We start from the raw sequence: 11,204 nt of genomic DNA on the forward strand, positions 1-11,204 counted from the left end.
TGTCGGTTAACGAAGCCATCAAGAAGTTCAACCGCCTAGCACGCCTGTGCCCAGAAAGGGTCGGTACGGAAAAAGACCCGAGATAGCTCGAACATAGCCGGCGGAGTTAATAGACCGCAGAGGAGATAGTCAGCAGTTACCGAGCCCTACCAAAGCAATGAACGAGGGCAAGAACCAAGCACCGACCGGAGGACAAAATCGCACAATACCGTAACCGGTGGGAAAGGAAACTCGGTGGAAAGAGGAAACAGTGGAACGACACAAAAGGTGGTCCGGCCAATAAGCAAACTAAGTACCCTCAGTGTGCCACATGTGGAAAGATGCATTCTGGAGTATGCCTCCTAAGCACCAGAAAGTGCTACAACTGCGGAAAGGAAGGACATTTGGCAAGAAATTGCCCTACTCAGTCTCAGGCACTACCTCCGCAGAACAACCAGAATACTGCCATAGAAGGGACTTCAATCAGCCAAGGAAGATTGGAGGCCCCTCCCACTATGACCAATGCCAGAGTCTACTCTCTCGCTCAGGATGACGTGGCGAACGCCTCTACCATCGTCCCAGGTCAGCTACCTAATTTCAATCAATATGCTAAAGTTTTACTTAATGCTGGAAACGAACCAATATGGGAATCCATCGAGGAACCGAGACGTGTTTCATATCCTTGGGTCGAAACTATGTCCAGGCAACTTTCTACCCTCACCATAACACCGACGTTATTTGAGAGTATACTGGAAAAGCAAACCAGTGACCAAAACCTCCAGAGAATCAAACAAGAGACTTTGGAAGGGAAGAATGACGGGTTCCGTATCGCGGACAACGGGATATTATACCTCAGGGATCGGCTATGCATTCCAGAGGACCTAGAGTTGCGAAGGAAAATACTGGAAGAAGCTCATACAACACCCTATGTAATACACCCGGGCTCCACTAAGATGTACCAGGACCTGAAAAAGAAATTTTGGTGGTCTGGTATGAAAAGAGAAGTGGCTCAATATGTCAGTACTTGCCTGACCTGCCAAAGGGTAAAAGCTGAACACCAGAGACCGGGCGGATTACTACAGCCTGTCCAAATTCCAGAATGGAAATGGGAAGAAATCTCTATGGATTTCATTTCGGGCCTTCCCAGGACGACAAACGGATATGACGCTATATGGGTGATTGTAGACAGATTGACGAAGTCCGCACACTTTTTGGCGATCAAAATGACTTATTCAACTGAACAACTAGCTCAGTTATATGTTAAGGAAATCATTCGGCTACATGGTATTCCTAAGACCATTATTTCTGATAGAGACGGTCGTTTTGTTTCACACTTTTGGGAGTGCATTCAGAAGACCCTCGGCACGAAGTTGTTATTTAGTACAGCTTTCCACCCTCAGATCGATGGGCAAACTGAAAGAGTGAACCAAATATTAGAAGATATGTTAAGAGCTTGTTCCCTGAACTTCAAGGGAAGCTGGTGCCGATATCTATACCTGGCAGAATTCGCCTACAATAATAGTTACCAAGCTACTATTAGCATGGCACCTTACGAAGCTCTGTATGGGAGGAAGTGTAGATCCCCTATATGCTGGTATGAAAGTGGTGAAAAGAAGGAAATGGGGCTCCGAACGGAACTTATTGATGACACCACCCGAGCTATACAGAAGATCCGCCAACGAATAGAAACTGCTCAGAGTCGGCAGAAGAATTATGCCGATAAACGGCGCAGGCCGCTAGAATTCAACATCGGAGATTTGGTATTCCTTAAGGTATCCCCCATGAAAGGGATAATGAGATTCGGAAAGAGGAGCAAGTTAAGCCCACGATACGTAGGACCGTACCGGATTTTAGAAAGAGTGGGCCAAGTCGCATACAGACTAGAACTACCTCCAGATATGGCAGATATTCACAATGTGTTCCATGTATCGATGCTCAAGAAGTGTACTCCCAGCACAGATCAAGTAATTGAGCCACAGTCGGTACAGGTTCAAGAGGACCTAAGTTACGAAAGTAGACCTATTCAGATCTTGGACCGAGAAGTCAAGAGGTTAAGGAACAAAGAAATACCCTTAGTAAAGGTTCTATGGCGGAATCAACGATTTGAAGAAGCCACCTGGGAACGCGAGGACGATATGAAACAAAAGTACCCGGAGCTATTTTAAAGTTCGAGGATGAACTTTTTATGAGTTACGGGGTACTGTAACACCCACTAAGATTTTAAGATAAATATGAGAATGATGAATTTGCCTTAAAAAAATATTAGTAGAATGTTGAACCAAAAAGAAATAAAAATAGGGAGTGGTCAAAGATTGAACCTTGAACCTCTCATGATGTAAATGATAGGATTAATGGGTAATAACCAGTTGGGATAGGAATGATATATTGATAGAAAAGGAGGGAAACTCATGATAAGGATGAGAGTAAAAGCTAGCCAAAAGAAAGCAAGAAAAGAGCAAGAGAAAGGCAACTTGCCTTCCTTCTTTTCTCTCCCTCTTCCTCTCCCTTTGCCGTGACTTAAAGAGGACAATTAAGGGGATTCATTCCCCCTTGTTTCATCATGAATGATGAGAACAAATAAATAAATAAAATAAAATTAAAAAAAAAAGGGGGCTAAGGGAGAAGGAAAGCAAAAACCAATTTTGCTACCTCTTCCCACTTAACATAAAAGGGAGCATGTAAAGAGAAGAGTTTATTTTTTTTCTCTCATTTCTCTCATTCTCTCCTCTCCACCACCGAGAGCCTCAGCACCCTCTCCTCCATTTTCGTCCCCAAAACAAGGTTCCTCCTAGGATACAAGGAAGGCTACCAAGGGAAATCAAAGGAGGAGAACAAGAAGAAGAGACCCTTTCTTCCATCACCACACTTTAGAACCACAAGTGAAAAGGAGGTAAGTATCCCCTCACCTGTGGTACAAGTGGTTTTAATGTGTTTTTGGATTTTATGAGGATTTTAAAACCTAGAAACAAAGTTGTGAAAATTCGGTCAAAGAAAGGACTTGTTGATCCTAGGAATGTTTAATATAAGCCTTGATTCATGATAATTTTTCTATGCTTTGTAAGAAGGTTTTCTCTCATATTTTTATATATATGTGATGTTGGATTAGAGATGTACCTAACCCTAGAGTTTTGGCCAAAAAGGTTTTTATAAGGGCTAGGGAATTTATTTGTTTACCTAACTTGCACAAAACCCTCTAAATAAATGGTTAAGAATCCATTATTGTTTTCATACTTGAAGGTTACATGGAACCAAAAGTACCCCACTCACAAGTTTCGGCCAAGGAAGGGTTTAGGGTTAGGAAGACTTTGAATTTAAACTCATCATGTTTATATGATAGAATATAGAGTTTCTTAAAGAGTTGCATGCTTGTATGTTGATAGAAACTCATGAACATCACTTTTAATGTTTCGGCCATTGTAAGGTGGATGGTTTAGAATATCTTAAACAGATATTTTTAACATGCTCAAAACCTCCATGAAAATAAGATATGAAAGTTGTTTGATGCTCCCATGCTTAATTAGAGTATAGGAAAATTGGTTGCATGATATATGATAATTATGACCACAAGGGTCCTAGCTTGTTTGTGAACCAAACTTATAGGTATAGTTTCTTTGATATTTTTGCCATAAAACTTGTTTAGGTTTTCCATACTTTAGGCCACCTAAAACCTAGTTTAAAGACTTGGAAGGTTTCGGCCAAACATATGCTATGAGATAAGGAAAGGAAAAACCTAGGAAACCTAAGACACAATTTAAATGTATGCTTATAGTGCTTGACTTTTATACATGTTATGAAATGTGTTATGACTTTCTATGCTTTTATGCCATTTGAACAAATTCCATGCTTGATGAGGTTCGGCCATGTAGGGTTTAAAGACCTAGAAACCTTAAAATTTAGACCTCATGTGTTAAAGATGCTTCTTATGAAATTGAGATAACATGTTGATTGTGTTCACATGCTTATACATTTAACTATGATTCAAATGGACACCTTAAAGTCTCGGCCATGAAGGGATACATGGCTTAGAAACCCTAGAACTTACATTGAACATGCTCATGTCACTCTCCATGAAATATGAAATGTAGAAAGCTAAAAATTCACATGCTATATGTTGTTAGTGACCTAAATTGATGCTAAGGGAAGTTTCGGCCATGACCACTTGTATGATGCCATTTATAAATTTATACATGATGTTAGAGTAAGTTCACATGCTTGTATTCTTGCTTGAAAACCTAAATGAGTACTTGTAAGTTTCGGCCATGACATAATTTTAAGGGCTTAAAGGATTTAGGAACTAACTCAATTGTGCTTACCATATTCCTTGAAACAAATGCTATAAATATGGTTAAGGTTTCCATGCTTTATGTCATTTAGAACCTTGTTTCACACTTGTTAAGGTTCGGCCAAATGAGGTTTAAGGACTTGGAGAACTTAGAGTCCAAGTAAATCTTGTTTATAATACTTCCTATGAAAATGATATGTGGATGAATTAGGTTCTACATGCTTGGTTGTTGTTTAAAACCTAAATTGACACCTAAGTGGGTTTCGGCCAAGATAAGAACCCAAAGGATTATGAAGCTTAGTACCCAAATTAATCATGTTACATTGTTCCTTATGATTGGATGAGCACATGATACACTTTTCTGCTTAGACATGTATGCTTGTGAGCTATACAAGATGAGAATTTCTACGATATGTTATGAGTTCAAAATATGCATGCTTTATGTTATGATATGTGGGTAAATTTTACATGCTTTGATGATATGATATGAGCTAAAAATATGCATGCTTATGTTATGATATGTGGTTAAATTATGCATGCTTTGATGCTATGTTTAGTGCTTAAAATATGCATGCTTTCATGATATGCTATGTGGTTAAATTATGCATGCTTGATGATATGTTTTATGCTTAAGATATGCATGTTTTTATGATCAATGCCTAAGTGATGCATATTGTTATGATATGATGTATGCCTAAGTGATGCATACTTTTATGGTATGATGTATGCCTAAGTGATGCATACCTTTATGACATGATGTATGCCTAAGTGATGCATACCTTTATGATATGATGTATGCCTAAGTGATGCATACTTTTATGACATGATGTTTGCCTAAGTGATGCATACTTTTATGATATGATGTGTGCCTAAGTGATGCATGCTTTTATGATGTATGATATGTATAAGTATGACATGTACTTTACTTTATATGGCTTGTACCAAGGGTGGGCTCCATAAGCGCCCCGGGGTCGATGGAATAAGACTCGGGCCGCGTTACGGATGGGCTCCTAAGTGCCCCTAGGTCGATGGAGTAAGACTCGGGCCCAGTATGTTGCCTTGTAGGGTTCAAAACTTGCTACCTTGGACTTACATAGGTTGCGCGCAATATGTAAGTGGTACATAGCCGGGATCCCCTTTAAGTTGAGATTATGTTCAAGTATATATGTAAGAAGAAATGGTTTTAAAGATCATGAGACATACACATATTTTTCGGATACATGTTTTTCAAAATCATATTGCATATACCTTATGATGATTTATGATATGTCATGGTTAGATATGATTATGTTATGTTCCATGATATGTCTATGTGTAGGATATGCCATGACTCCTTATGACGATATGCCATGATTAGATACGATTATGTTATGCTTCATGCTATGCTTTACGCTATGATATGCCATGACTAGTTATGATTTCTTCATGTTGCATGATATGCTTAAAAGAGTATGTTACATTATGTCATGACTAGTTGAAATGATGTCATGTTGAGACATTCTTTGATTATATTATGATTTTCAGTTTTAGTGAGTAGGAAAGGAACTTACTGAGCCATGAGTGCTCACAGCTTACTGTCAGCAGGAGAGGCAAGGAGATGTGTGTGGCAGTGGCTAGGCAACCAAATAAGAACCTGCTTTAAAAACTTTTAAAGAACTATGCTTTGGTATCTTGAATTGTAGTACCGTATGTGTGACTTGATGTTATGTTTCTACTAATTTTGATATCATGTTATTGAGGCCATGATAGTGTAGTTCGGATTTGATGAAAGGGAAAACAAAAGAATAGTTTTTATTAAACTAAGAGAATTATTTTAAGTCTTCCGCTGTTTAAAAAAAAAAGAAAAATTTGTACATAGAGTATCGTAGCCCCGTCCCTTAGGGTTAGCAGGGAGGGCGGGCGTTACAATAGAGTTGGTCCATTTTCAACCGTAAAAGAGCTATGGGAGAAGCTAATCGAACTGCACGAGGGCACCTCCGACACCAAGGTAAGCAAGAGAGATTTATTGTTTAATAAATTATATAATTTCAAAATGTAGGAAGGAGAGACAGCAAGTCAACTCCACGCACATATTCAAGATATTCTTAACTCCCTCCATGCGATCAGGCAAAAGGTCGAGAATAGAGATATAATAAGGTACGCTCTCAACGCGTTTCCGAGGAGTACATTGTGGGAATTAATGGTAGAGGCCTACAAAGTCTCCAAGGACTTATCTTCTTTAAATTTAGATGAGTTATTCGTTGAGTTTGAATTACATGAGTAGACTAATGCACAGCCAACCGAGAAGGGCATTACTTTGGTTGCAGGTACAAGCAGAACACGCGAACCAAGACCAAGGTGTAGAACCGAACCAGAATAAGATGAAGAACCTGACTCAGACGATGAAGATTACGAGCTAACAGCTGAACTCGTCAACCTTGTAAAGAAGCTTTACAAGAAGAAGAAGGAGTTCAACAAGAAGGACCTCAAGAAGGCAGTTCAGTCCAAGGAAGCCCAATCAAGCTCGAAGGTAAAATTTGAAGTGACATGTTATGGCTACAACCAGAAGGGACACATCAAGGCCAACTATCCCAACCAAAAGGAGGTAAAGAAACAAAGAAAGAAAAAGGTCTTGAAGGCAACATTCGAAGAATCTTCCTCAGAAGACGACGACGACAAACTTGATCAGACGAGTCTCCTTGCACTGATGGCCCGGGACCAGACCAATGCGTCCGAGAGAGAGAGTGAATCGGAAGCTGAATCGGAAAGAAGCCATGGATCCGTATCCGTTTCCGAAAGGCCTGACCCCACTATAAGTATTCCGCATTTAAACAATTTGGTTAATTATTTATTACATAAATTAGGAAAATCCAATATTTGGATCAAGTCACTTCTGAAAGAGGTAACAACCCTTAAAGTAGTGACCAACCCCAAATCCTTGTCTGAATCCGTTTAGACTGGAACCTCGACTTAAGTCCAAAAGCTTGAGGAAGAGAATTCCAACCTAAAAATTCAAGTCAAGGATTTGAAGACCACGTTGGAACGGTTCACTTTGGGTTCCAAGAAACTTGACTTGATTCTTGGAAAACAAAAGGCCGTATACAACATATCCGGAATTGGATTCAAGCCTAAAAAGAAGTATAGATCGTATTTATCACTTGTACACAGAACAAATAGAAAAGTGGTCCAAGCATGGGTACCCAAGTCTAACTTGGTCAATCAAGTTGGACTTGGTCAATATTGGGTCCCCAAGGATCATGTACATTACTTTCATAGACCTTATCGAGACTATGATCTAGGGGGAACAAAAATAAAAATTATCTTAATAAGGAAATAAAGAAAAAAGAAATAAATAAAGGAATATTATCTTAATATATAAATAAACAAAGAAAAATTATCTTAATAAATAAATAATTAAATAAACAAAATTAAAAGAACATAATTAAAATATAATTAAAAACTTAAATCTAATCTATAAATTAAATAAAAATAAAATTATCAATAATGTAGGTGGAGGCTCCAGAATATCTGGCACCTCCAAAACTAACCTACCCGACAGGGTAACTCAAACCAAGCTACCCGGCAGAGTAATTAGAACTAATTGAAAAAGGGAACAAGTTTAACTTGACCAATGGTACTGGTGAAGTTTTGGATGATAGTACATTAGGGAAGCTTAATCTATGCATGTCTAGGAAGATAGAGCTTCGACCTGGTGCATTTAGCTAAGTGGAACTAACCGAAGCTGCCCTTTATAGATCCTAACCAGTTAGACCAAGGTTTCGTACTAAGTTCAGTGGATAGGACTATTTAGAAAATCTCGAAGGCATGGTTACTTTAATGATGTCCATGTGACTCACCATAGCCCAGAAGTTTATCCAAAGAATGCTCATTTGTTGAGCCCAAAGTTAAACCTGAATCTAACACAAAGTTAAACCAAACCCTAAAATTAAATTAAAATTAAATAAATTAAAATTCAATTCAATTCAATTAAATTAAAATAAAATTCAATTAAATTAAAATTAAATATAATTAAAATTAAAATTAATTTAATTCAACTAAATTAAATAAAATTAAAATTCTATTCTATTCTATTAAATTTAAATTAAATTAAATTCAATTAAATTAAAATTAAATAAAATTAAATAAAATTAAAATTAAATTACATTCAATTAAATTAGAATTAAATTAAATTAAAATTAAAATAAAATAAAATAAAATTAAAACTAAATTAAATTAAATTAAATTAAATTAAAATTTCAAAAATTAATTAACTTAAAATTTCTCAAAATTAATTACCTTAATTATTCTTCTATAGGTACTTAACTTAAAACAAACTCAAACATCTCACAATCACCCATAGAAATAACTGAGTGTTAACCTAGAATGGGTGAGATGGAAAATTAGGGAGCTTATTTTAATCAAACTATCTTTTGATCCATAAAAAAGAATCCAATTCAAATACTTTATGTGTTGGAATTGGATCAATGGATGTTGGATAGTGGATGCTCCAGACATGATTGGAGATAGGTTGAAGTTCACTAATCTCAAATACAAGAACCTAGGATCAGTTGCATTTGGCAACGACGGTAAACTTAAGGTAATCGGAAAGAGTAATATCGAACTTAGTTCCGATTTCATTATTCGAAACATTTTATTAGTTGAAAATTTTAACTTTAATTTACTGAGTATAAGTCAATTGTGTGATAGTGGCTACTTAGTTACTTTTGATAATTCTGGGTGCTTAGTTAAAAACATTCATAACCCCGAAATCATACTTAAGGGGCTTAGAAAAAATAACATCTACACAATTGGCCTGCCCATATCCCCAACAAAGTGTCTCTTAACACAACAAGAGGAAACCAACCTGTGGCACAGAAGACTGGGTCACACTCATGTCAAACTCATGTCAAAAATGAGTCGAAATGGCTTAGTTATAGGGATACCCAAATTAAGGAAGTTAGAAAATACAATTTTCCAAGCTTGCCAACAAGGTAAATAAACCAAATCAACCCACAAATTAACCAATCTAGAAAGAACTGACTCCTTACTTGAGCTCCTACATTTAGATCTATTTGATTCACATTGAGCCAAGTCACTAAGCAAGGACCAGCACTGCTTAGTCATAATTGATGATTACTCTAGGTTCACTTGGGTAAAGTTTCTAAAAACAAAAGATGAAACCTTTGAAGCTTTTAATAATTTTTTTAAGTTAACAGAAAATGAAAAAGATACCCAAATTAAAAGAATAAGAAGTGATCATGGGGGTGAATTTGAAAATCATAGGTTTACCCAATTTTGTAAAATCAATGGATACAAACATGAATTTTCATGCTCTAGAACTCCCCAACAGAACGGTCTAGTGGAACGAAAAAATAGAACTCTACAAGAGGTCACTAGAACCATGTTAAATGAGTATAACTTAAATCATCAATTCTGGGCTGAAGCAATAAATACAACAAACTACATTCAAAATAGAATTCTTATCAACAAATTACACAATAAAACCCCCTCTGAAATATACTATAATAAAATTCCCAACTTGAACTATTTAAAAGTATTTGGATGTAAAGTTCACATTTTAAACACTAAAGATTACTTAGGAAAATTTACACCCAAATCAGTCCAAGGAATATTTTTAGGATACTCCTTAACCTGTAGGTCCTACAGAGTCTATAACCAAAATACTCTAAAAGTTGAATAAAAAACTAATGTAATCTTTGATGAAGAAAATAACCTACCTAATATAAATGAAAATGTTGACATTATCCCAAGAATTATAGAAGATGATGAAATTCAACCTAATACTAGTAAACCAGAGGAACTAGTTACTGGCCCAAGTATAAGGCCAACAAGAATAAGTACTTCTCATCCACCTGACAAAATTTTGGGTGACCCAAACTTAGGAGTTAGAACTAGATCTTCTTATAGAAACTTGAGTCAGATTACCCTCATTTCTAAGATTGAGCCGAAGACTATAGAAGAAGCCCTTCCTGACCCAGACTGGATCATTGCTATGTAGGAAGAGTTAGCCCAATTTGATAGAAACTAAGTCTGGGAACTTGTAGCTAAACCCATAGATAAGTCCATAATTGACACCAAATGGGTATTTAGGAATAAATTGGATGATCAGGGTGATATAATAAGAAATAAGGCCAGACCAGTAGCCAAAGGGTTCAGCTAGGTTGAAGGTTAGATTATGATGAAACCTATGCCCCAGTAGCTAGACTCGAATCCATTAGGATGCTGCTGGCCTATGCAGCACATAAAGGATTCAGGTTATACCAAATGAATGTCAAGTCAACCTTCTTAAATGAGTTTATTAAAGAGGAGGTATATGTAAGCTAACCGCTAGGATTTGAGGACCTAGACAACTCAAACCATGTGTTTAAACTGAAAAAGACCTTATATGGACTAAAACAAGCTCCTAGGGCATGGTATGAACGGTTATCTAATTACCTAATATCCAAGGGCTTTAACCAAGGTCAAATAGATCAGACCCTATTTGTCAAAACCTTAGAAAAAGATATTTTTATAGCCCAAATCTACGTTGATGATATAATTTTTGGCTCAACCAACACTAAACTTTTAAAAGAATTTGTTAAATTAATGGAAAATGAATTTGAAATGAGTTTGGTGGGGGAACTTAATTTTTTCTTAGGCTTACAAATTAAACAAACCAGAGATGGAATCTATATTTATCAAACTAAATATGCTAAGGAACTGATTAAAAAATTTGGCATGAAAATTCAAAAATTATAAATACCCCAATGGCAACTAATATCACAATTGATTTTGACCCAGAAGGAAAACCAGTAGACCCAAAGTACTATAGAAGTCTAATAGGTAGCTTACTCTACTTAACTACAAGTCAACCAGATATATTATTTGCAGTAGATATGTGCACAAGATACCAATCTTATGCAAAAGAATCACACCTAACATATGTTAAAAGAATACTTAGGTA

Source organism: Zingiber officinale, chromosome 4A, assembly GCF_018446385.1.
Source record: "Zingiber officinale cultivar Zhangliang chromosome 4A, Zo_v1.1, whole genome shotgun sequence".
NCBI classification, from domain to species: Eukaryota; Viridiplantae; Streptophyta; class Magnoliopsida; order Zingiberales; family Zingiberaceae; genus Zingiber; species Zingiber officinale.